Consider the following 24,066-nt stretch of genomic DNA (forward strand, 5'->3'; position numbering starts at 1 on the left):
ATGAATAAGAAAATGTCCCTAGTCTTAAGAAACTCCATCTAGTAAGAAAGATTTCCATATCCCTCCCTCCCTCCCTCCCTTCCTTCCATTTCTTTTTCATTTGTCATTTCTTCTTTTCCCTCTTCTATCATTATTTACTGAGTGCCTCTTCTGTGCCAGACAAAAAGCACTAGGTCCTTGATTTTCAAGAATGTGTTGGGTGCTGACCAAGCCCTGAAGTAGGTCTCTGTCTAGAGGGGGAAATAACTCACAATAGATAGTTACAATGAAGGGTGGGAAACCCTGGGATGGAGTACACCAAGATGCCAGGGGAGTACAAATCAGTGGCAGAGAGGTTAGAAAAAAGTTACAGAAAGCTTCTCCGGGAGTAGGAGAACTGTACTGAATCCTAAAATGCAATTGGGAGTTGGCCAACCAAATGAGCATTTGCTATTTTACTAGGTTGGAGCATTGCTACTTCACTAGGAGGGTGAGGCTCAGAGCAGCTTCATGCTATTCAGGGTCCTGCAGTGACTAGATGACCAGGCAGGATTGCTCTGACTCTACATCCTCTCTGTCTAATCCAAGTGTTATGTTCCTTTGCCAGCTTAGACCTCAGTTTCTCTAGCTGTAAAATCACAGGATTAGTCTAGAGTTTTCTAAGGTATGTTTTACTGTGAAAAACAAAATTTTTATCGACTGTAGCAGTCACATAGAGGTCTCCATTTGGGGGGGTCTCTTCACTATTTGTGTCGCTTCCTTGGGGATTGCATTTTTATCCCAAGGTTTCAAAGATTACTGAAGACTCCTCAATTAGGTACTCAGTCATAAAGCTTCTTGAGTTTGAGACTCATCTATTAGACTCAATAAATCAACCTGAATGTTTAACAAACATCTCATATGTAACACCTCCAAAAACAAAATCTTTATTCTTTTTCCCTCAAAGCCCTCTCATCCCCTTATCAGTGAATGGTGCCAACATTCACCTAGTGGCTCCACTTAGAAGTCTCTGTTCCTGCCCTCCTCTCCCATCTAACACCCAGTCCATGTGTTCTCCAGAATGTCCTCTACTCTAACAAAACAATATGGATCAAGGCAGAACACAACTGTGCTAAGACATTGGTAGGAAACTTCATAAAGAATGAGTCAGGGGCTTCCCTGGTGGCACCGTGGTTGAGAGTCCACCTGCCGATGCAGGGGACACAGGTTCGTGCCCGGGTCCGGGAGGATCCCACATGCCGTGGAGCGGCTGGGCCCGTGAGCCATGGCTGCTGAGCCTGCGCGTCCAGAGCCTGTGCTCCACAATGGGAGAGGCCACGGCAGTGAGAGGCCCGCGTACCGCAAAAAAAAAAAAAAAAAAGAATGAGTCAGAAAAATAGCACCAGCATGCAAGGATCAATCTTACTATCACTTAAAGAGTGACAACCAAACCATGTGTCCTCTGGGATGCAATAGGAAGTCCCAATCACCATCTATGAAACTGAATGTAATCTACTCTCTAGTATAACTTTCAGATCTTAGGAAATACAGGGGATAGAGGAACATGCATGATGACACTCTGAATATACAATCAGGCAAATACAGAATGTGGAAGTCTACATGACAAAAGACCCAGTTTAAAAAAATAATGTTAATTTCATTAGAGATGGAAGAGTTTCCTTTTATAAGTAATTCAAAGTCAGGCAAAACCAATCTATACTACAAAGGGTAGAATTGTGGTTACTTGTGAAGGATACTGACCAGGAAGGGACGTGTGGCTCAAAATTATCTGGTTTATAATCTGTGAGGTTTTCACATGAGTAGGTAAGATTTACTGAGCTGTACACTTAGGATTTGTGTAAATGATACCTCAAACAAAAATATTTTATTAACTAATTTACATAAAGAGAGACAGAAAAATGTTATAAAGTAGACTTAAACATATTAACCTCATTCAATGTGAAAATCTTATTTGGATTCTGATTTGGGGAAAGAAAACGTAAACAGGAACTTTTTTAAAAAATTGAAGTACAGTTGATTTACAATTCTGTGTTAATTTCTGCTGTACAGCAAAGTGATTCAGTTATACATATATATACATTCTCTTTTTTAAAGAATATTCTTTTCCATTATGGTTTAGCACAGATAGTGAATCTAGTTCCCTGTGCTATACAGTAGGACCTTGTTATCCATTCTATGTGTAATAGTTTACATCCAGTAAACCCAAACTCCCACTCCATCTCTCCCCCAACCCCCTGCCACCTGGCAGCCACAAGTCTGTTCTCTATGTTAAACAGGAACATTTTAGATACAATGGGGAAATATTGAACACAGATTAAACATTAAATAACAATAAGAAGTTCATAATTCTGTTATGTGTGATAATAGTAATAGTAACAAAAATAACAATGAGGAGAGGGAGGGAGAAGAGGAAGAGATGGTCCTGATGTGGTAGAGATACTGAATTAATTGCTGGTAAACATGATAAGATGTTTGATATCAGCCTCATAAGACTCTAGGCAGGAGTCAACAAACTGTGGCCCACAAGTTAAATCCAACTACCACCTGTTTTTGTAAATAAAGTTTTATTAGAACTCATTCCCATTCATTTACATATTGTCTAGGGATGCTTTTGTATCACAATGGCAGAATTGAATAATTGTAACAGTAATCCCTGCCTTCAAAGCTGAAAATATTTACTATGTGGCTTTTACAGGAAAAGTTTAGCAACCCCTGAAGGGAGTGAGAGAGGAGAAAGAAAGAAGGAAGGAAAGAAGGAAAGAAAGAGAGAGGAAGGAAGGAAGGGAGAAAGAGAAAGAAAGAAAGAAAGAGAAAGAAAGAAAGAAAGAAAGAAAAGAAAGAAAGAAAAAGAAAGAAAGAGAAAGAAAGAAAGAAGGGATGGAGGGGGAGAGGAAGGGAAGGAAGGGAGGGAAGGGAAGGAAAAAAAAATCCCTAGAATGCTGCTCAACTGTGTGATGGCTATATACAAATTTATTTTTCTAGTCTCTCTACTTTTATTAATATTTGAAGAGTTCTATAATATTTAAAAATATATCTTAAATGTGGACATGTCCCACCATGAGTCAAGCCATCACCATCACCTAGAATTATTCAGTAGCTTCTAACTGTTCCTCCAGCATCCTCTCCTGTCCTCCCACCCTCTTTTCACTATACTTAAACCAAAGTGATCCATTTAAAATGTAAATTGAATCATTTCACTGAGTGTATTAAAGTCTCTAGTGGAAACATTAAAGTCTGAAAAAATTCCACATTTCAGTCTATAACATGGCCATAAATGAACTGGCACCCCCCAACCTCATGGGCTTCATTTACTAACGCTGTCTGCAACAGCCTCCTCTTAATATTCTTGGTAAACTCCAAACTTATTTCAAATTCAGGCCTTTTTATAGGCTATTTATTTTACCTGGAAACGCTCTTGCCGGGCACTTTGATTGATTTTTTCCATCATACAGGTCTCATCAGAGAAAACTTGTACCTTATTAAAATGGCATCTCCCCCAATTAATCTATATCCCCTGTTACCTTATAGTGTTTGAATTTTTCAGAGTATATATATTTATTGTAGCTTTGTATATTGTTTACTCATGTACTAGAAAATAAGCTACATATAAATGGAAACTAACCTCTTATTTATTACTTTGTTTTTACCCCTTAGAGTAGAAGCAGAGCAGAGAGAGTTAAAGAAAAGGGGGGAAAAAAAAAGAATACGCTGAAAAAAGAGTAGGCTCATAGTGAGTAGACAGAGATACTATAAAACAAAAAATTCTAAAACATAGAGATTCATGTGAGGTCAAAGAAACAGAACTTCTGCAGAGCAGAAGTCCAAGAGAGGTGGAAGAAACAGCAGTTCACATCATGCAGCTCACCAGACACCTATGGGAAACTTACTGGGTAAAAGATGTGGTCCTAGGAACTGGGAATATAGAAATGTCTAATGTAAATTCCTTTATACTCAGTCAAATGAGATTCCTGGTGAGGATAGTAATAGCTCACCTGCTAACCAGGGTGGATCATTTCCTGTATTCCAGGCCCTATTCTAAGGTTTGTGGATGTATTATCCCATGGGCATTTCTTTCTCACAACAACACTCTGGGATAAGTACTATTAGAATCTGCATTTTACGAAAAGGAAATTGAGATGCAAAGAAATAGAGTGACTCACTAAGAGCCAGTAGGTGAAATAAACAGCTACCAATGTAAAAGACAGTATTATGTCAGTATTGAATTTTTGCCAAATCCCTTTATTGTAGGACTAGGAATGATCTATCAGGACATGTGAGAGAAGGCTTCATAGATGAAGCAGGCAGCGTTCGGCCTGTGCCTGGTGGTATTAGAAAGGCTTCTTACCTGGAGACTAGGGTGATGGCTCTCCAGCTTGACCAAAGGCCATGAGTAACACTATAGAGATGTCAAAATACAGTTGAGTGCTTAACTCAACTCCAGAATCCGACAGTGCTCAGAGTTGGAATCCCATTCTGCTAGGTACCAGCTCTATGACCCTATGATCAAGATCATAGTTCTAATTTCTTATTCTGTAAAATGCCACCTGTCTCATTGGGTTATATTGAGAACTAAAGTAAGGCTTACGTTTGAAGCACACTACCTGATGCATAGCGGTGATCAGAAACTTTTTCAGCTCTTACTCATTCCAGTTTAGAAACAGTAAGTATAGGCAGCATATCACCAAAGAAAGCTGGTGTGATATGTCTGTAAAAAGTATTCTGAGATCAGTTCACTGATAGCTAGGAATGTGAGAAGTTTGCAAGTTGATCCATCCGAGGCTTCGGACTCACATAAAGGGGTCTGAGTGCTCTAGGCAGGAGATTCTAGGAGTTGTGGTTTTGAGGTGAACTCAACAGGGCATCTTAAAGTATCTTTATTTTTCTGATTATTAATAAGCACAGTTCAGGACTAAATAAGACAAAACCTCATTAAAAGTCAAAAGCAGCCCTCTGGCAACTAATGTGAGACTTCTGTAGAAGCAGTGGTGATCTTCTGAAGAAAAGCACACCCCAGTTTATTTTTGGAAATAACACTCCTGCAACAGTGAGAGAGTGGATGGGGGTGGCTGAGATTTATGTTGGAAGGTCATTTTGAAGGTTATTGAAATCAAGTGAGCAGTGAGCAACTGAACAAGAGGAGTTACAGAGGATTTTAGAAGACGACGGTGATTGGACAAACACTGTGCTCAAAAAGAAAAAGTGATGGCAGAACCAAAACTGAAAATTAGAAAAAGAAAATGCAGGGCTTCCCTGGTGGCGCAGTGGTTGAGAGTCCGCCTGCCGATGCAGGGGACGCGGGTTCGTGCCCTGGTCCGGGAAGATCCCACGTGCCGCGGAGCGGCTGGGCCCGTGAGCCGTGGCCGCTGAGCCTGCGCGTCCGGAGCCTGTGCTCCGCAACGGGAGGGGCCACAACAGTAAGAGGCCCGCGTACCGCAAAAAAAAAAAAAAAAAAAGACAATGCAGACAGTGGTTTTAATAAGGATAAAAAAAGAATGAGAATTAGTCCAGAATTACTTTAAAGTCAGCCAAAGCAACTGTCAGGGCAACTGGATTTGCTCCAGAAGATCCAGATGTTGTTCAGGGCCCAGAGTTGGTGACGTTGATGACAAGAGTCTGAGAATGAGAAGACCTCCTGTTCCAGGGTGATGTGAGTGATTTTGCTGTAATTCATCTCATGAAGTTAAGGAGACAGAAAATCAGGCATTAGAACGTCAAAGTTGAGTGTTAGAGATCAACATTCAGGAAAGGTGATGGAGTAACCAATTAAGACTTTCTTCCATAGTAATCAGCTTCTTCTACATCACAACAGAAAAGTCTGTCTTCGAAGCTTTATAAACCTGTGTCTTCCATGGAAGCATTTATTGAAATAATTCTTCCCAACAAAGTGCATTGAGCACTATTGTGCAAATGATTGTGCTCTGGGCAGTGTGGGTGATTTCAAGGAGAACAAAGTCCAGGCCTTTTAACCTACATGGTCTAGTCCTGCATTGTCCAATATGATAACCGTTAGTTACATGGGGCTAGTGAGAACTCGAAATGTGACTAGTCCAAACTGAGAAGTGCTATAAATGCAGAATACACTCCGGAATTCAAAGACTTAGAGTGAAAAATGTAATTAATATTTTTATATTTATTTATTATATGTTGAAATAATAGTATTTTGGATATATTGAGTTAAAATATATTGTTAAAATTAGTTTCACTGTTTCTTTTTACTTTTCTAATGGGGCTACTTGAAAAACTAAAATTTGCAACTGGCTTTCATTTGTAGCTCACTGTATTTCTACTGCATGGTGCTGCTCTAGACCCTGACCGATTAGACTTCCGGTTGACCCCTAGAATAGCTGGCATTTAATGGCCTCATTCCTCAGCCTATGGTCAGCTTTCGAAATCTTGTCCACTCCTGAAACCCATCTGAAAGGACATTGCTTCATTTCATCCTTTTCTGAAGTCTCTTCAGAATTCTGAATTTCTGAATTCTCTCTTGAACTTCTAAGGAATTTATTTACAGGCATACCTCATTTTATTGATATCTGCTTTACAGGTATTGCATTTATTATTATTATTTTTTAACAAACTGAAGGTCTGTAGTAACCCTTGTGGAGCAAGTCTATCAGTGCCCTTTTCCCAACAGTATTGGCTCTCTTAGTGTCTCTGTGTCACATTGTGGTAATTCTCACAATATTTCAAACATTTTCGTTATTATTATATTTATTGTAAATATAAAACTTTGATGCATGAGGAATTGCTTCTTATGGATGAGCACAGAAAGTGGTTTCTTGAGATGGAATCTATATCTGGTGAAGGCACTGTGAAGATTGTTGAAATGACAACAACAAACAGAATATTACATAAACTTGGTTGATAAAGCAATGGCAAGATTTGACAGGATTGACTTCATTTTGTTTTTTATTTATTTTTTATTTTAAAAAAATATTTATTTTGGCTGCGCCAGGTCTTAGTTGCCACACACGGGATCTTTGTTCCTTGCATGCGGGATCTTTAGCTGTGGCATACAGACTTTTTAGTTGTGGCATGTATGCGGGACCTAGTTCCCCGACCAGGGATTTAACCTGGGCCCCCTGCATTGGGAGCATGGACCCACTCACCCACTGGACCACCAGGGAAGTCCCTCCAATTTTGAAAGAATGTCTACTGTGGGTAAAATGCCATCGAACAACATTGCACGCTACAGAGAGATTGTTCTTGAAAGGAAGAGTCAATTGATGAGGCAAACTGCACAGTTGTCTTATTTTAAGAAATTGCAACAATTACCCCAAACTTCAGCAACCAACACCCAGATCAGTCAGCAGCCATCCACACGGAGGCAGGACCCTCCACCAGCAAAAGGACTACGATTTACTGAAGGCTCAGATGATCGTTAGCATTTTTAAGCAATCAAATATTTTAATTAAGGTTTGTACATTGTTTTATAGACAATGATATTGCAGATTTAATAGACTATAGTGCATATAGTGTAAGCATAACTTATATGCTCTGGGAAACCAGAAAAATTGTGTGACTCGCTTTATTGCAATATTCACTTTGTTCAGTGGTCTGGAACCAAACCTGCAATATCTCCAAGGTATGCCTGTATTCATATAATGTATTTATCTTATCTTCATCTGTATTTTTTAATTTATTTTTTCCAGAATATAAATTTTTTTGAAGACAGGCATTTTATATAACACATTTTATGACCCATAGAGCCTAGCATAATGCTTTATATATTTTTTTCTTCTGAATTTAAAATAATTCAAGGATCCTGTAATCTGTTATGGAGTCATGATGCTTCAGGGATCCCATAAACTCTTATATATATAAAAGGGAGACACATCCCCTTGCTCCTGCTTTTGTGATATTGTGGCTACTAATGTAGATGGTCAACAGCTTTGGACAGGGAAAAAATAGGTAAAAATGAGTTTCTAAGTATAGGGAAGCTGAAACATGAAACAGAGGCCATAAGAGAGAGGTTGATAAAACATCTAATCATGTACAAGACAGTTGAGAGAGAAAGAGATGGAGAGACAAAGACAGACAGAGATTGGAAAACCTTGATCTGCTTTTCTGGCTAGGGAATAGCACATAGTCCAAGTGGTCAGATTTCAGATGTATAATCCAAAGGAGGCTAATTCCTGTAAAATGCAACCCTCAACTTTCAATGACTTAATGAAATAAAAGGTTAAAGTTAGTTTTCCTTCACAGTAGGATCTGATGTGGAGAATCAGGATTCTAGGATATGCTGTACTCTGAACAGTCATTTGGGGACCCAGACTCCCCTCATTTTGTGTCTTCTTCCCCCTCTAGTTCATAAGAGAGCTCTCCATTCAGCTAATACAAGAGGAAAAATAAAGATAGGGAAGTTTATTCATGCATTAGTCCCAGAAGTGTCAGATGTAACTTCCATTCACATCCCATTGAGCCAAACTTGGTCACTTGACCACACCTGAATTTAAAGGAAGGGGAGGAATCATGGTCTAGGTGTGGGTTAGAGAAAAAGGGGAGAGCAAATATGTTGGTGAACACTGGAGTCTCCAGCCCCAGAGAGTACATGTAGGATGGGGCTTTTGATCATTTGTTCTTCCATTCATTTCTTTAATACAGGATTTCTCAACTTTGGCACTATTGACATCTTGGGCTGGACAAGTCTCTGTTATACAGGGATATCCTGTGCCTTGTAGGATGTTTACCAGCATTTCTGGTTTCTACCTTCTAGGTGTCAGTAACACCCCCCCAGTCATGTCAATCAAAAATGTCTCCAAATATTTCCATATATGAGGGGAAGGAGATTGCCCCTAGTTTGATTTACTCTTCCTTCCTTTATTGAGTATTTTCTGTATGCCATGAAATATCTCCTATTTGCTTACATGGTAAAATTACAGAATTCTTGATTCAAAGACATCAGGAGTTTATTTTTTTCCTGATCCTTTATTCACAGAAGTCCCTCAAGCATCGCATCAGGGAGATACGAATCAGAGACGACAGATCTTATCTCAATTTTCAGCCCATTTATATGCCTGCACATAATATTTACCTCTATGTTCATCTCCCTGGCTCTTTAGTCTTATGATCAAAAATTTGTCTCTAGATTATCTTCTATTTTTAATCTCTATTCAGTCATCTTATTCTGTAATACTGAATTCATCTTCTCACAACTCTTGAATCTACAGGCTTATTCCAAGATTCAGTCTTTCTTCTCTTTTGTAACAGAGAACAAGAATCATACAAGAACTAAAAGTATCATATCCCAGAAATATCAAAAAAAAAAAATGGCACTCATGCTGTAGTTACCACATCCTGCACTCTTGGTAGACATCACTAGTCAATCATGCTAATCTTTCCTCCTGAGCCTGAGGTCCACCTCAGAATCCAGAAAGCACTTAAGGCAGTTACTATCGATTGAACAGAATTGTAACAAGAGATTAATATTATTTGGTCTACAAGATCTGGTCATTTTTAAAGCTGTAGAAACTGAGAACCAGGTGACGAAGTGAAGTGCTCAGGCCACACAGAGCTTTGGTCTTCTGGCCTCATGCAGTTTCTTCTTCTGCACCTGTGGTATGACTTAAGGAGGCTTGCCCAAGCCTGTTGGGACTTGCTTGAAAGCAGAGCCTTGGAAAAGGTGCTAAAAGCAAGCGTATTTCTTGGAACAGTGGTTGGGTGAACTTGAGTTTAACCAGATTCTCTTTTCTTTGCTTTTTGAGCAACAAAGAATACTCCAGTTTATTGCACAGAGATTGGAGGGCTGTAATAACCCTCACCACCGTGATTTTTAAGAGATCAAAGAAAAAGGGAAGATTCTGAATGGTACCTAAATGCCTGCATTTAAAATTCAAGAAAAAATAAAAAGCATCACATAAAAAATTAGCTTAACTGCAGCAGAATTCATGGTGAATGTGGCATGTATATTTGAATGATAGAATTTGACATTCAGTCTTAGCCAGCCTTTTTTAGAAAAAAAATTATCAGAGTCTGGTGGGAAATCAGAAGCTGTTTATGCTTTATCGTTTGTATACAGTAAAATACACTGGGAAGAAAAATTGATCCTGGCTTCATTTTCTCATCTGGGTTTTATTTCTCTACCCTCAGCTTTCCTGACTGAGGCTCATACTGTCCATGTTTATGTGAAATGGGCCTTATGCTCTCATCTTGCCTTTTGATAATTATACGTCTCCCCAGGAAAATGGCTTTACAGAGAAATTTTATAAATGTTTTAAAGATTTTATTATGAAGAATTCAGCCCTTCCACAATTATTAGTTTTAAAAGGTGCTCTTATAGCCATTGCTAGGAGAACAGCTATTGATCCTTTCATAAAGGGAAGACCAGCTCTCGTACACCCACGTGAGTGCTGTACCTTGGCATCTTTTAAACTCATACAATAATGTGGTAAAGCAAAACGATCATTTTTCTTGTTGGAGGACCTCTCATTCCCACTAATGGGAACACAATCAACTTTAGGCCTATGTAACCGCAAATTTCACTTTTGTTTTAACAGTTATATTGGAGGCTGTAATGAACTTCACCTTGTTTCATGAAGTTTGCTCAAGAGGCAGTTGCTAAACTTGTTAAAGAGACAACCTTCCAAATAGCTCTTGACTCAGTCACCCCTCTCATCCTCTTTGCCTTAGCCATCAACTCCTTTCACTACTGGACACTTCCCAACGGCTATCACTCTGACTTGCGTGTCCTCCTGCTGTAATTATTGAATGCCTCTCCCTTGACTGTAGGAGTAAGTCCGAACTGTACTATAGGCGTGCTAAGCCCCTGGGGACCTGGTTCTTAACATACTTTGTCTGTTCACTTGCTCTCACACGAACCTCATGAAGCAGTCTAACAAATCAGTGATCGTATCGTATCTCATTTGGTGGAATGGAGAATTATGGCATGTCTTTCAAGGCAGCTGTATAGTCTAATCTATGGCGGAGAAGTTTTACTTTTTTTTTTTTATTAATTTTTCTTGGAGTATAGTTGCTTCACAATGTTGCATTAGTTTCTGCTGTACAGCAAAGTGAGTCAGTTATATGTATACATATATCCCTTTTTTGGGGGGTTTCCTTCCCATTTAGGTCACCACAGAGCATTGAGTAGAGTTCCCTGTGCTATACAGCAGGTTCTCATTAGTTATCTATTTTATACACAGTAGTGTATGTATGTCAATCCCAACCTCATGGACCTAGAGATTGTCATACAGAGTGAAGTAAGTCAGAAGGAGAAAAACAAATATTGTATAATATCACATATATGTGGAATCTAGAAAAATGGTACAGAAGAGCTTCTTTGCAAAGCAGAAATAGAGACACAGATGTAGAGAACAAACTTATGGACACCAAGGGGGGAAGTGGGGAGGTGAGTTGAACTGGGAAATTGGCAGAGAAGTTTTAGAGCCAGACAGATATGAGCTTTAATTTTCTTTTCTTCAGTTAATAAATGTCTGTGAGAAAATCATTTAACCCCTGGAATCTTGTATCTTAAAATGGGCATGATGATAAGAAGAAACAGATGTTAAGGGGCCAGGCACAGTTGCTGTCCTATCATTGTTAGGCCAAAAGAAAAGGAACTATATTTCCATAGGTTATAGAATATAATGGGAAAATATAGAGGTGTCAGAGGCAAGCAGATCAGGTTTTAGTTTCGCTGAATCTCAGTTTTATCATCTGTAAAACAGAGATCAGGAAATGGGGCTAGCTGGGTTATTAAGATGAAATATGACAATAGATATAAAATGTCAAGTACATTGCCCAGCACAAAGTCAGTGTTTCAAAAGATGGTATATATGATTACTATTATGCCCTCTATACAATAAAATAGCACTAAAAGCATTATTAAACTGCATTCCAACCACACAATGTTAGTAGTGAGTTAGAGGTGAATTCATGCTTGCAGTCCATTTATCCACTCACTTTATTTAATGAGCATTCTTTTAAATTACCATCTTGTTCCAACTATGGTTCCAGGTGACAGAAGTACAAAGATGCATGTTATAGCTCTTGTTCACAAGGAGCTCCCAATCTACTGGAGGAAAGAAGATTTTTCAAAAGGCACGATGCAATATATACATGCGAGAAATATCCAAACAGTGTTCTGCAAAAAAGTGAAAACCAATTGCATCAAAGAAAGTTTTAGGGAAGTACCGACAATTTGAGCATGACGGAGGAAGTGATATCTCAAAAGGCAGTGTTTAGAGGAAGGACATTCTGGAAGCAAGTAACACTTTGAGCATAGACACGGGGATGGGAAAGGTCTGGAGAATGCTGGAGCACATTAGGGAAATGTAGGGAACTCTGCGGATGCCACGGGACTGGAGGAATGCTGGCAGGAGATAGGAGCTTAGCTTGGGGGTAACGGGAGATGACCCCCATTCAATGCAAGATTTTTTTGAATGGCAAAGTGACCTGGTTAGAAAAAATGCTTAGAAAGATGGTCAAATGGAGATTTGGAGGCCAGCGAGGAGGCTGCTGTAATAATCCAGGTAAGAGTTAACAAGGGAACTAAGGTGCTTATAATAGAAATAAAATGTCCAGACGTGAGAAAGACTGCGGCTGTTTTAAGGAGAAAAAAAATTTAGTTAATTATTACCATGTGGGGGACATTGTATTTTTTGTTAATTATTGCTGTGTTCTGGCTTGTAAACCCAATGGTTATTCTGATGTTTGAGCAGAAAATATTGTCTCATCAGAAGCAAATTTCATTAGCAAATAAGGTCAAGTGTATTTGCTATGGCCACACCACAGTGGGCATTGGAACCCAGATTAGAATGTAGGTCAGTCTGGGTCCAAAGTTTACATGCTTTCCATGCCTATGTTCTACCATACTGCCTTCTGAAGGCATGTGCTTGGGTACTTTGCTCTGCTGGGTAAGGTGTGAAGAGAGCATAAAGTTCATGGAGGAGTGTGATGAGAGATAAAGCCACACAAAGAAACAAGGATTAGATTACACAAAGCCTAGTGAGCCAGATGGAGTCAGATCCTGGGGGCAAAGGGGAATGCTTGAAGAACTGTGTGAAATTAAGAAACATGAATATGGGAAAGAATGGTGGCAGGGAGATAGGTTAGGGGTGTGTTGCAAAGATTCAGGCAAGAGAATATAGTAGCTTGAACTAAGGCATGGCCATGGGGATGGAAGTCTACTTATTGATATAGATAGTATTAGCAATGTACTGCCAAGGAGTAAAAGCAGGTTTCCAAGTAATATGAATCTCACGTTGTGTTCAGAAGATAAATAGATATCTGTATTTTTACCTGGGTCTATATCTTTCTCTCCCATTCTTTCTCTCATCCTCTCTCTCTCTCTCTCTCTCATTCTCTCTCTCATCTCCCCATACCCCACTCTGTCTCCCTCTCTCTCTGTAATGTCTTCATGGGTAATCTCAGAGTGAGAGGATAGCTGGCATTTTTTGGCCCTTTTCTATTATAGCTAATATACTTTAAAGTAATGACTTGTGTCAGAAATTGTGCTAAGAGCTTTATGGTCATTTGCTTATTTAATCCTTATGATAGTTTTATGAGATAGGTATTAATGTAATTATCACTATTACTACTGCTACTATTATTATTATTATCCCCATCCTAAAGTGAAATTGAGACTCATGGTAAAAAGTAAGCAGCCTGCCTAGAGCGTAGTTGCTTTGTTGATTGGATGAATAAATACAGATCGTGCATATTTTAGTAACAGGGTAAGAACCCCAACTAATACTTGCATGCTTCCATGGATTAATATTTTAAACACCATGAAATATTTTATATTTCATCTATTAGTTCCTTTTATTAAAGATAAAATATATTTAATATATTTATAAATTGATTCACATAGGCTATAAAACATTCTTCACAAATTATATTGTTGTCTAGCTCTCACTTACTCATAGGAAAAAATGACCATTTTGTCTCTTTTAAAACTTTTATTATAAAAGAGATACATGGGGCTTCCCTGGTGGCACAGTGGTTGAGAGTCCGCCTGCCGATGCAGGGGACACGGGTTTGTGCCCCGGTCCGGGAAGATCCCACATGCCACGGAGTGGCTGGGCCCGTGAGCCATGGCCGCTGAGCCTGCGCATCTGGAGCCTGTGCTCCGCAACGGGAGAGGCCACAGCAGTGAGAGGCCTGCGTACCACAAAAAAAAAAAACCAAAAAAACCCCAAACAAACCAAAAGCAACCTATTTGTTACATTTATAGTTAGTAATAATATGTCCAAATATATTTTTCTTAATCTCACAATATAAGTAATATTTACAGAATCCTCCCACCACAGTGAAAGATAAGAAGATAGCATGCACATGGGCACGTGGCCACACACTCACTTCCTTCCTATGTCCTTACTTCCAGTTTCTGTTAGTTTCATTTTCACATATATATATATATATATATATATACTTTCATAGTTTATAGCAGTTACATTTTGCATAGTAACCAACATTCTCACCATTCCTTAACCTTAGTTCTACATTAAAATAAAGTCAGTGCATAAGAACTTTGTTTTCATAGTTCCTCTTTCTATGCATTTTATTTTGCTTTATTTCTTGGTTGAATGGATTTTATGACCAGGCTTTTTTTTTTTTTTTCCCAAGAAGGGCTCATGGGTGACATTTCATCTGAGTTCTACCATGTATAAAAATGGCTTTCCGGGACATGTGTATATGTATAACTGATTCACTTTGTTATAAAACAGAAACTAACACACCATTGTAAAGCAATTATACTCCAGTAAAGATGTTTAAAAAAAAAGGCTTTCAGTTTCCTTTATGCTTGAACACTGATTTGGCATGGTGGAAAATCCTTGAGTCACACTTCCTTTCCTTTAGATCATTGCTTTTACACATTGCTTCACTGTCTGGTAGCCCTGAACCTGGCCTAGGCAGAAACAGAAGCCTGTCTGCTCCTTATACCCCTCTTTGGAGGGAATCATGTGTGTGTCAGGAGTCATTCTTTGCCTCTGAAATTGAATAACCTACACAGTTACGTCTCACACTTGATATGATTTTGTCTGTCTATCTGTTAAATCAACTTTCCCAGGATTTGTCGCACCCTTTCACTTTGCATGTGTAAGTATTTCTTTAATTCAGCATTTTTTGTTACATTATAAGAAATATTATTCTCTTGTCTAATTTGTTCTCTTTTTTTCAGGAACATTAACCATCCATATGTTTGCTCTCTTCTGTATTTCGTAGCTATATTTTCTTCAATCTCTTTTACTATTTATCCTTTTTCATGTTATTTTATATTATTCCTCTAAACCTGTCCTCCCTAACTTTGTTTTGATGTTCAATGAAGTCTTAACTCTACTTTTTTTTTTTTTATACTTCTCACGATTTAATTTCTATCATGGTTTGTTTATTCTTGTCTAATTATTTGCTAAGTCCTCTTCCCTGGGGTCATTCCCCTCCTTAGTGATCGATTTCTCTGTTTCTGCAAGAATAAGTCTCTTGTGCTTCCCTGGAAGCCTTATATGGTCATGGTTTTCTTGGTGACGATTTAGACCTGCTGAGCTTTCTTCAGGTAATTATGCCATGTGAAGATACAGACATGATCCAGCAGCAAACCTATGTTCTAAAGAGGTATGCAGGAGATGAATTCAGAAAAGACCACTGCAAAGGGCAGGGTTGCAGGTGCCTAAGAGATGGATCAGGTTGGAGTTTTCACCAGGTGATCTCTCAGACTCTAAAGAGTGAGGATTTTATAGCCTAACTCTGTGCACTATATGATGTACTTTCTCTGAGTTTAAAGATATGTATCAGTCTCAAAGGGAGTTATCTGGTCAATCCAAACCCATGCTTATCTCAGGAATTAAACACTGAAATTCAAGAATAACCAACAAACACTAAAGGCTCTTCAGAGTGCCCACTGCACCGCCTGGAAAGATATTCGAGATAATCACAATGCAGTCTGGCTTTCAGGCTTGTGGCAGACAGTGCTGCATGGTATTCAGGGCAGGGGATTTGTGCTGGTTGACTGGGCTTTGAATATTACCTGTATCACGTATCAGCTGTGGGAACCTGGGCAACTTATTTGATATCCCTGAACATCCATCTGTGATTATCTGTAGCAAAAAAAGTAAATTATGTCTGGAAAATCCATGGAAAATTACCTGGCACAAACGAAATATTCAATACAGCTGCAATGATTGTAATGTAACCAGAAGTAGATGGTGGAGTTTTTTGCAGTATGCGGGCCTCTCACCGTTGTGGCCTCTCCCGTTGCGGAGCACAGGCTCCGGGCGCGCAGGCTCAGCGGCCATGGCTCACGGGCCCAGCCGCTCCGCGGCATGTGGGATCTTCCCGGACCGGGGCACGAACCCGTGTCCCCTGCATTGGCAGGCAGACTCCCAACCACTGCGCCACCAGGGAAGCCCCGGGTGGTAGAGTTTTATTGGAGGTAGTTAGCACTTGTTTTGGCTTATAAGGCATTGGTCACAACGTCTGCTGTGCTATGTGTGAGTTGCCTCTGTTTGAACATGACACCTATGAGCTCCTGGAGAACACACATGAAGACCGCATCCACTTCTCCTTCTCACCCAGCACAGTCGTGCCCACAGAATGATAGATGGCTGCTGATACATATTCTAACCAGATTTCAGGACCCAGTGGCCTCCAACAAAGGGGGCAAAAGATAAACTTTGGCCTTGTGGTAAGTGAGCTTCTCACTCCACCCACCAAGTGTTTTTATCCGTATGGATATGATTCCACTTTATTCTGTATAAACCATTTGGGGAAAAAGACCTGTTAACTATTATAAAATGTTAATGATATTTTTAACATTTTGATGTTCATGATAAAAATGAGTTCATTAAAGAAAAAACTTATAAATATGAAGCAGAAAATAAAAATCACCTTTCATCCTACCAACCATAATACGCCACTTTATTTTAAGATGTTTCCACTGTATTTTTAATGCATACGCACATATATTTATGTCTAGGTACAATATGTCTATAATATATTTAGCATTATGGAGGGGAGTGAATTGGGGAATATTTTAAAAGATGTTTAGCTGTATTATTTCCCAACTCGACAGAAGAAAAAGACTAAAAGAAGCATTTGCCTAACAGTAAATTATTTCTTGAAGAAAAAGTCTTTAGCTTTAATGAACAAACACAAAGGCAATTGTTTATATGTTGATGGCGCTTCTAGAATCCCTGAAGGGGTTTGGAAATGCTGCCTTTTAAACAGGTGAAACCTCCTCTCCCTGCAGTCTTATTCCCACCGTTAATTTATTTAGAAAATCTTTTTACTTCTAGTAAAAACATAAACACAAAGTTATGTTTCAGTCTAGCCTGAATTAGTGGAGTCTGAATTAATGAGATTTGCCTGTATTTAATTCAGCTTCTTCAAACATGCGTTCCTCCTGATAAAATCACCTCAGGATGCAAGAACAAAACAGTAACAGTTAAAATATGCAATGGCAGAACGCCAACTCTGAGTGTACCTTCAGAAATCAATGAGACACCATTGGCGCTTTAAATCTTGCCCCGCGACGGTGAATGGTAAGCTGGGACGAAGTGAGAGAGTGGCATGGACATATATCCACTACCAAACGTAAAATAGAATGCTAGTGGGAAGCAGTTGCATAGCACAGGGAGATCAGCTCGGTGCATGGTGACCACCTAGAGGGGTGGGATAGGAAAGGTGGGAGGGAGGGAGACGCAAGAGGGAAGAGATATGGGGATGTATGTATACGTATAGCTGATTCACCTTGTTATACAGCAGAAACTAACACACCATTGTAAAGCAATTATATTCCAACAAAGGTGTTAAAAAAATAAATAAATAAATCTTGCCCAGGAGGTGAGTGGATTGTGTTACAGTTTGGATAAGCTGTTCCAGGGCACAGGCTTGCCATAGAAAGTACTCCACAGGCTCGGGGTCTGTGGAGGTACAACTTGCGTTTTGTTAGCAAGAACTTTGCAGCAAAAGATGCTAAAACAAGCTGCAAAGCAGGCCCAGCTCAAATCTGAATGGCACTTGGACTTGGTACAGATTGAGCACCAGACTGGTCTTTAGTGGAGCATCTGGTTCAAGCCATCATGGTTGGTGAGGGATCTAGATACTGACCATAGTGGCCAAATCATGAGAGGATGTTAGGAATAGTTGGGGAGAAGAGCAAAAAAGAAGCAAATGAAGGTTAGGGAGAAAAAGGGGACTGGATGGGAAGGCAGAACAGGAGTAGATGTTTTTGCATGCAAATAAGGATGATTGACCCAGAAATAGACCACTCCCTCATTTCTACCTGACTTTATCCTGAAAATGCTTCTCTCGGATCCATATTTGCATTACTTTTGAACATGCCCCACTTCCTAAACTGAGACTAAACCCTTTGAAGCAAATACTTAGTTGTTGTATCCCCAGTAAATATGATAGCATCTGACACATAGCTAAGGCTTAATGAATGTTCATTTAATGAACAAATGAAGGAATAAAACTGAGACACAGACCCGTATGTCTCAGCACAGCTTTCTTTGATCCATAAAAGGGGAGAGAGATGAAACAGGTTTAGGAAGTGTTTGATATAGCCAGGCCTGAATATCTGGCTGCATTCTGTTGTGACATGGAGCAATTTGAGCTTGTGCTTATCTTAAGCATCAGGCTTTGGGAAATAGTCCTGGGTCTGAAGGGAGGGGAGTTGCTTTCCTTAAATAGGTGCTGTTAACTAAGTCCAGCACGGTTTCTTAGGGCGTTTTGCATTTAAACATCTACAGTACCTTACGCCACTGAGACCCTGAGAGCTGGAAGTCAACAGTCAAAAGCCCAGTGTTTGCAGTGAAGTCAATGTAAGATGGTGTCAGGAGGATGTGTCCTGCGCTCCAAGACCACTGGGAATTCCAGCTCTGGTAGCATCATTTACTTCCTGCAACCTGCAGGACACTTTCTTTCCCTGACTCTGATTCTAGACAGACAGACAGACATTCATTAACTAGAAGCATGCTCCAGACCACAGGCCACCTCCTCACTCCTCACCTGGAAGTAGAGTGAGGGCTCCAACAGCTGTGTTTGGAAGAGTGAGTGACCTTTCTTCTCTAGGACCTGCCTACTTGCAAAGTAGTGCACTGGTCTCCCCCCCGATGTAGGGGAGCAAAGTTTGCCACCCCAAAATATGTCCTTGGCATGGGGATTGTTTGGAGCTGGTTATTTTTGAGAAACAGATGACTCAGGAAGTTTTTCTTTTTACCTCCCCCTTAACTGCCTAAAAGAATTTAGAGGGCTTCCCTGGTGGCGCAGTGGTTGAGAGTCCGCCTGCCGATGCAGGGGACATGGGTTCGTGCCCCGGTCCGGGAAGATCCCACATGCCGCGGAGCGGCTGGGCCCGTGAGCCATGGCCGCTGAGCCTGCGCGTCCGGAGCCTGTGCTCCACAACGGGAGAGGCCACAACAGTGAGAGGCCCGCGTACCGCAAAAAAAAAAAAAAAAAAGAATTTAGATAGGGAGCCTGTACCAGAAAGAGAGCTATTACCAAAGATAACTTCTTTTTATATCAGAAAGATTTCTCTGAATGGCAGGGCAAACATCTGTTTTCTAAACAGTTGCTCTTCCCCTCACCCTGTGAACTGTCTGTCTCTCTTTTGAAGCCCCAGGCCCCTATCTCATTCTCCCTAGCTCAGGATGGCATATAAGCCTCAATTGCCTGTTTATTTATGGTTTCGTATTCTTATGGGGTCCTTGGACGTACATGATGAAATCTGTTTTTCTCTCATGAACCTGCCCCATGTTGATTTAATTCTTAGACCAGCAGGAAGAACCTAGAAGGGCAAAGGAAAGCTTTTTTCTCCCCAACACTGATATGCCAGGAGGGAAGTTTTATCTTCAAGGGGAGAGACCTGTAGTTGTCTAGTGCCGTCTATGATTGCGTGGGCATATCTGTAATTTGGGGGTTTATATCGTCATGCACACCTACACCACATCCTCCAATCTCTCCTTTATCAGTGTGACAGGTGATATTTAGATTTTTAATGCCCTAACCACTCTCCCTCTCCACTGGTTTAGAATGCAGGTGACATGGGGTCCTCGAAACATTATCCAGGAAGGCACTTGACCTCAGGGAATCTGAGATTTCTCATTCACACAATGGATATGCCAGTGCAGGGGGTCTCCCAAGTGTGATAAGGAATAAAAAAGATGATGAGTAGAAAAGTGGATGGTTGTTTCAGGGTTGCCCAAGATGACCCCAAGCCTCAATGATTCACTAGAAGAACTCATAGGACTCAGAAGTTGTTACACTCACGTTATAGTTTATTACAGCAAAAGGATGCAGATTAAAATCAGCAAAGGTAAATGTACATAGGATGAAGTCCAAGAGAATCAAATGCAAGCTTCCAGGTATCTGCTTCCTATGGAGTTGCAGGGACACTTAATTCTCCCAGCAATGATGTGTGACAGTAGAGGTGAACTGTTGCCGCCCAGGGAAGCTCACCTAAGCGCTGGTACCCAGGATTTTCCTGGGATCGGTTATGTAGGCATAATGCAGCGTCCATGTGACTGACCTCAGGTACTCGGACTCTGGGTCCACAGAGCAAAAACAGATAAAAGCCCTACATCACATTTGTTAGCATTTTGATCTGTCTGATCAAACTGGCAGCATGGCCCAAGGCCCCAGGCATATAAAAACACTCTTCTCAGGCAGAATATTCCAAGGACTTAGAGCTCATCTCTCAGCAGTTGGCCAAGAGCCAGTCCTGAAGACAAGTCTTAGAAATTTGCAAGGTTTGAGCAACCCAAGTAGCTAAGTTAATCCTTTCTTGCATAAAGGTCAATCATAAGGTACTATATTCATCTATAACATTAGGTTTCTTAGTGTAAAGGAAACGTACTGGTAAGAATGAGGTCTATATTTCAACTAGAAGATCGCTACACTAAAGAATACTGTGAAAGCTTTCTGACTGGGGAGGGTCCACCTTTTCCTTCTGAGGCAGCTAAGTACAGTACCAAGTACGACAGCAGGTGCTCAAGGTTTGCTAGATGAAAGAAGGAATGAATGATTTCAATAACACGAGCTTGGCTATGAGAGGTGATGTGAATCCAGCTCTTCCAAAGTCCCAAAGCCAAAGACATTTTCTGAGACTCGATTTCCTCCTCTGTCAAATGAGGATGGCTATGCCTATCTTTCTTTCAGAGTCTTTTGGAGAATTAGAGATTTGAACAGTTCGATGCCAGGCACATAAGTAATAAAATGGTCCTGCTTCACTGAGGCACAGTCAGAAGTCAAGCCATCCTAGGGAGACCCACTGCTTACCCATAACTGTATCCCTCGTATGCTGAACTGGCATAAAAACAAAGCAAGGAAAGGTTTAAATGAGAAGATCATCACTCCAGACCTTTGCTCTGGCAGCCATGAGAAATGTGCCACGATCAAAGCATGAGCATCTTCTACTACAACAGGATTTCCGCTTTCTACACCCAGCGTGATGTTTCTATTTACGTTGCTTCTTATCAGATGTCTGAAAAGTACATATTATGGCTTCAAAAAATATTTATTTTTTAATCAGCTTATTAGAGAGTTCCATGTACAATAAAGCCGTTATATGGCAGCAAATCCCAGCTGCCGTGAAGGGTTCCTTGCAACGTGACAGATTTAGGTCAGTGTCATTAACAAACATCCAGACCGATGTTGCCAGCTTGAGGATCACAGAAGATGACAAATTCCCCTCGCGAGAGGACAGGGGGAAAGAGGATTCGTCATACTAGGTCGCTCTGCCCATCCATTGGCCTGTCCCAGGGAGGATCCTGAACCAGATGCTCTGGAAAAAGGATGTTAAATATCTACATAGTCTTTGAGCAGAACACGGGAGTGAAAGTCAAATGTTTTCATTCCTGCCCTGGGTTATGGACTAAATGTTTACATCTCCACCCCCACCCAACCCCTCTGACCTCAATTCACATCTTGAAACCCTACGTGAAACCCCAGTGTGATGGTATTGAGAGCCGAGGCTTTTGGGAGGTAATCAAGTTTACATAAGGTCATGAGATGGAGCCCCCAGATGGGATTAGTGTCCTTATAAAAAGAGAAGTCTGGAGCTCTCACTCTCCTTCGTGTGAAAAGACCCAACAAGAAGACAGCCATCTGCAAACCAAGAGCAAGTTCCCACCAGGCACTGAATCTCTGGCACCTTGATCTTGGACTTCTCAGCCTCCAGAACTGTAAGAAATAAATGTTTGCTATTAAAGCTGCCCAGTTTAAGATATGCTGTTATAGAAGCCCAAACCGACTAAGACACCTTGTGTCTGCTAATGACTGTGTGACCTTGGCTAGGCCTCTTGAACCTCTCTGGGCCTCTGTCTGTGCATGTCTGAAATAAAGAAAGCAGCACATGGGTAGTCCACAAGTACTGAACACGTACCTGATGCCAGGTGCTGTACTAGGACTAGGGATACAACAGAGACCAAGATAAATACAGCGTCTTCATAGCTGTTCTGCCAACTTATATATAATGGATATTAATTTATTTCATTACGTACAGATGTGAGAAATGTTACCTATTTTTTTTCTTTTTAAATTATATGTTTCTGAGTTATCATCTACCCGATTAGCAGAATGACCATCACACTCATTCATGAAATTCCCTCCAGCCCTCTCTTGGATGCTGCTTTAATCCTGCACACATATGGCCGGAAAGAAAATGAGGCAGAGGCCTGGTCCTTGGTCTCTACTGACCACTAGCTTGCAGCTATTACCTGGAGATGTGTGCAGGAATCCTGCATGCTTCTTCTACAGAGAGCATGCTGGGGTCACTCATGGTACAGTCTCATGCCTCGGGGTCTTCACAAGGCAAGCCGGATACTTCCCTCAAGGCCACACGCCAGGTGTCCATTCTCCAAGGCATCCAGGCCAGCAGTTGCATCAAAGGTCCTCCTCCCCATGGGGAAGAAAGGTATAGTCTCATTCTCAGAAAGTCCAAGCTACCATGCCATCTCCCAAAGAACCTGTTCTGTCTTCTGATTCAAGTACCTGTCTCTCTCCACCTACTCCACAGTGACTACAGCCTAATTCTTTGATGGACCACCGTATTAGTCTGCTCAGGCCACCAGAACTAAATATCACAGACCAGGTAGCTTAAACCGCAGACCTTTATTTTCTCACAGTTCTGGAGGCTAGAAATCCAAGATCAAGGGGTCGGCAGATTTGGTTTCTTCTGAGGCCTCTCTCCTTGGCGTACGGAAGGCCACTTCTCCCTGTGTTCTCACAAGGTCTTTCTTTGCATACACACATCACTGGTGCCTTTTTGTGCGCCCAGATGTTTCCTTTTTATAGAGACACCAGTCAGATTCGATGAGGCCCACCCTAACAGCCTCATTTTAACTGAATCACCTCTTTATTTCCAAATACATTCACATCCTGAGGTGCTGAGGTTTAGATCGTCAACACGTGAATTTGGGGGGACATACTTCAGCGTGTAACAGCCATCAACACTATCAACTGCTCCACAAGATGCCATATTCTTGGACTACGATGAGAATGGTCCCCACGCAGCTGTGCAACAACCTGACCTCCCCAGAGGGCGTCTTCTGCAGGATCGTCTCCACAAGATGCCATATTCTTGGACTACGATGAGAATGGTCCCCATGCAGCTGTGCAAAGCAACCTGACCTCCCCAGAGGGCGTCTTCTGCAGGATCATCTCTGAAACCAAAGGAGCCGCTGGCCTTTCCCAAGGGTTCAGAACTGTCTTGAAGGACGAAAGCTGCATTTTGTGGGTGGTACGTGTGAATTCTCAAAAGGACAGATGGATAGTGACTTCCGTTCTTTTGGATGGTCCCATATTCAAGAAAACAAGACACAGTTAATCTCTTAATCAGGATATTCTGCTTCATTAATGATAATAATAATAATAGCTAATACTTATCTTGTGTTTGCTATATACCTGGTGCTTTATACACGTAAGCTCCTTTAATCCTCCAATCTTAGCAATCATCGTAAGGATCAAAAACAGGAATGTAAGCAGATAATGCCCTTTCAGAGGAAGAATAGAGAGGAATACATATTTATTTTGCTCCTACTATGTGCAGGGTGCTTTTTTGGGTATTGTATCTCATAGTCTTTTTTAATCCTCATAGCAGCCCCACAGGTGGGTGTTAATATCTTCATGTATGGATGATGGAACCAGCCT

The 24,066-nt window shown here is 40.7% G+C and overlaps 1 long non-coding RNA gene across 4 annotated transcripts in view; it reads left to right on the forward strand.

Moving 5' to 3' along the window:
• Positions 1–24,066, forward strand: part of LOC111177276 (uncharacterized) — a 178,200-nt gene that overhangs the window by 137,271 nt on the left and 16,863 nt on the right. For 2 of the 4 annotated variants that reach the window (XR_016393629.1, XR_016393628.1), the window contains exon 4: positions 1–12,449. This exon is cut by the window's left edge and continues 29,596 nt beyond it. The exons of the other annotated variants lie outside the window; for them this stretch is intronic. This is a non-coding gene — a long non-coding RNA (uncharacterized LOC111177276). The remainder of the gene's footprint in view (positions 12,450–24,066) is intronic. 4 annotated transcript variants of the gene reach the window in all.

This window comes from Delphinapterus leucas, chromosome 6, assembly GCF_059928025.1.
Source record: "Delphinapterus leucas isolate spDelLeu-1000000601 "Yukka" chromosome 6, BTC_Dleu_Yukka2, whole genome shotgun sequence".
NCBI lineage: Eukaryota > Metazoa > Chordata > Mammalia > Artiodactyla > Monodontidae > Delphinapterus > Delphinapterus leucas.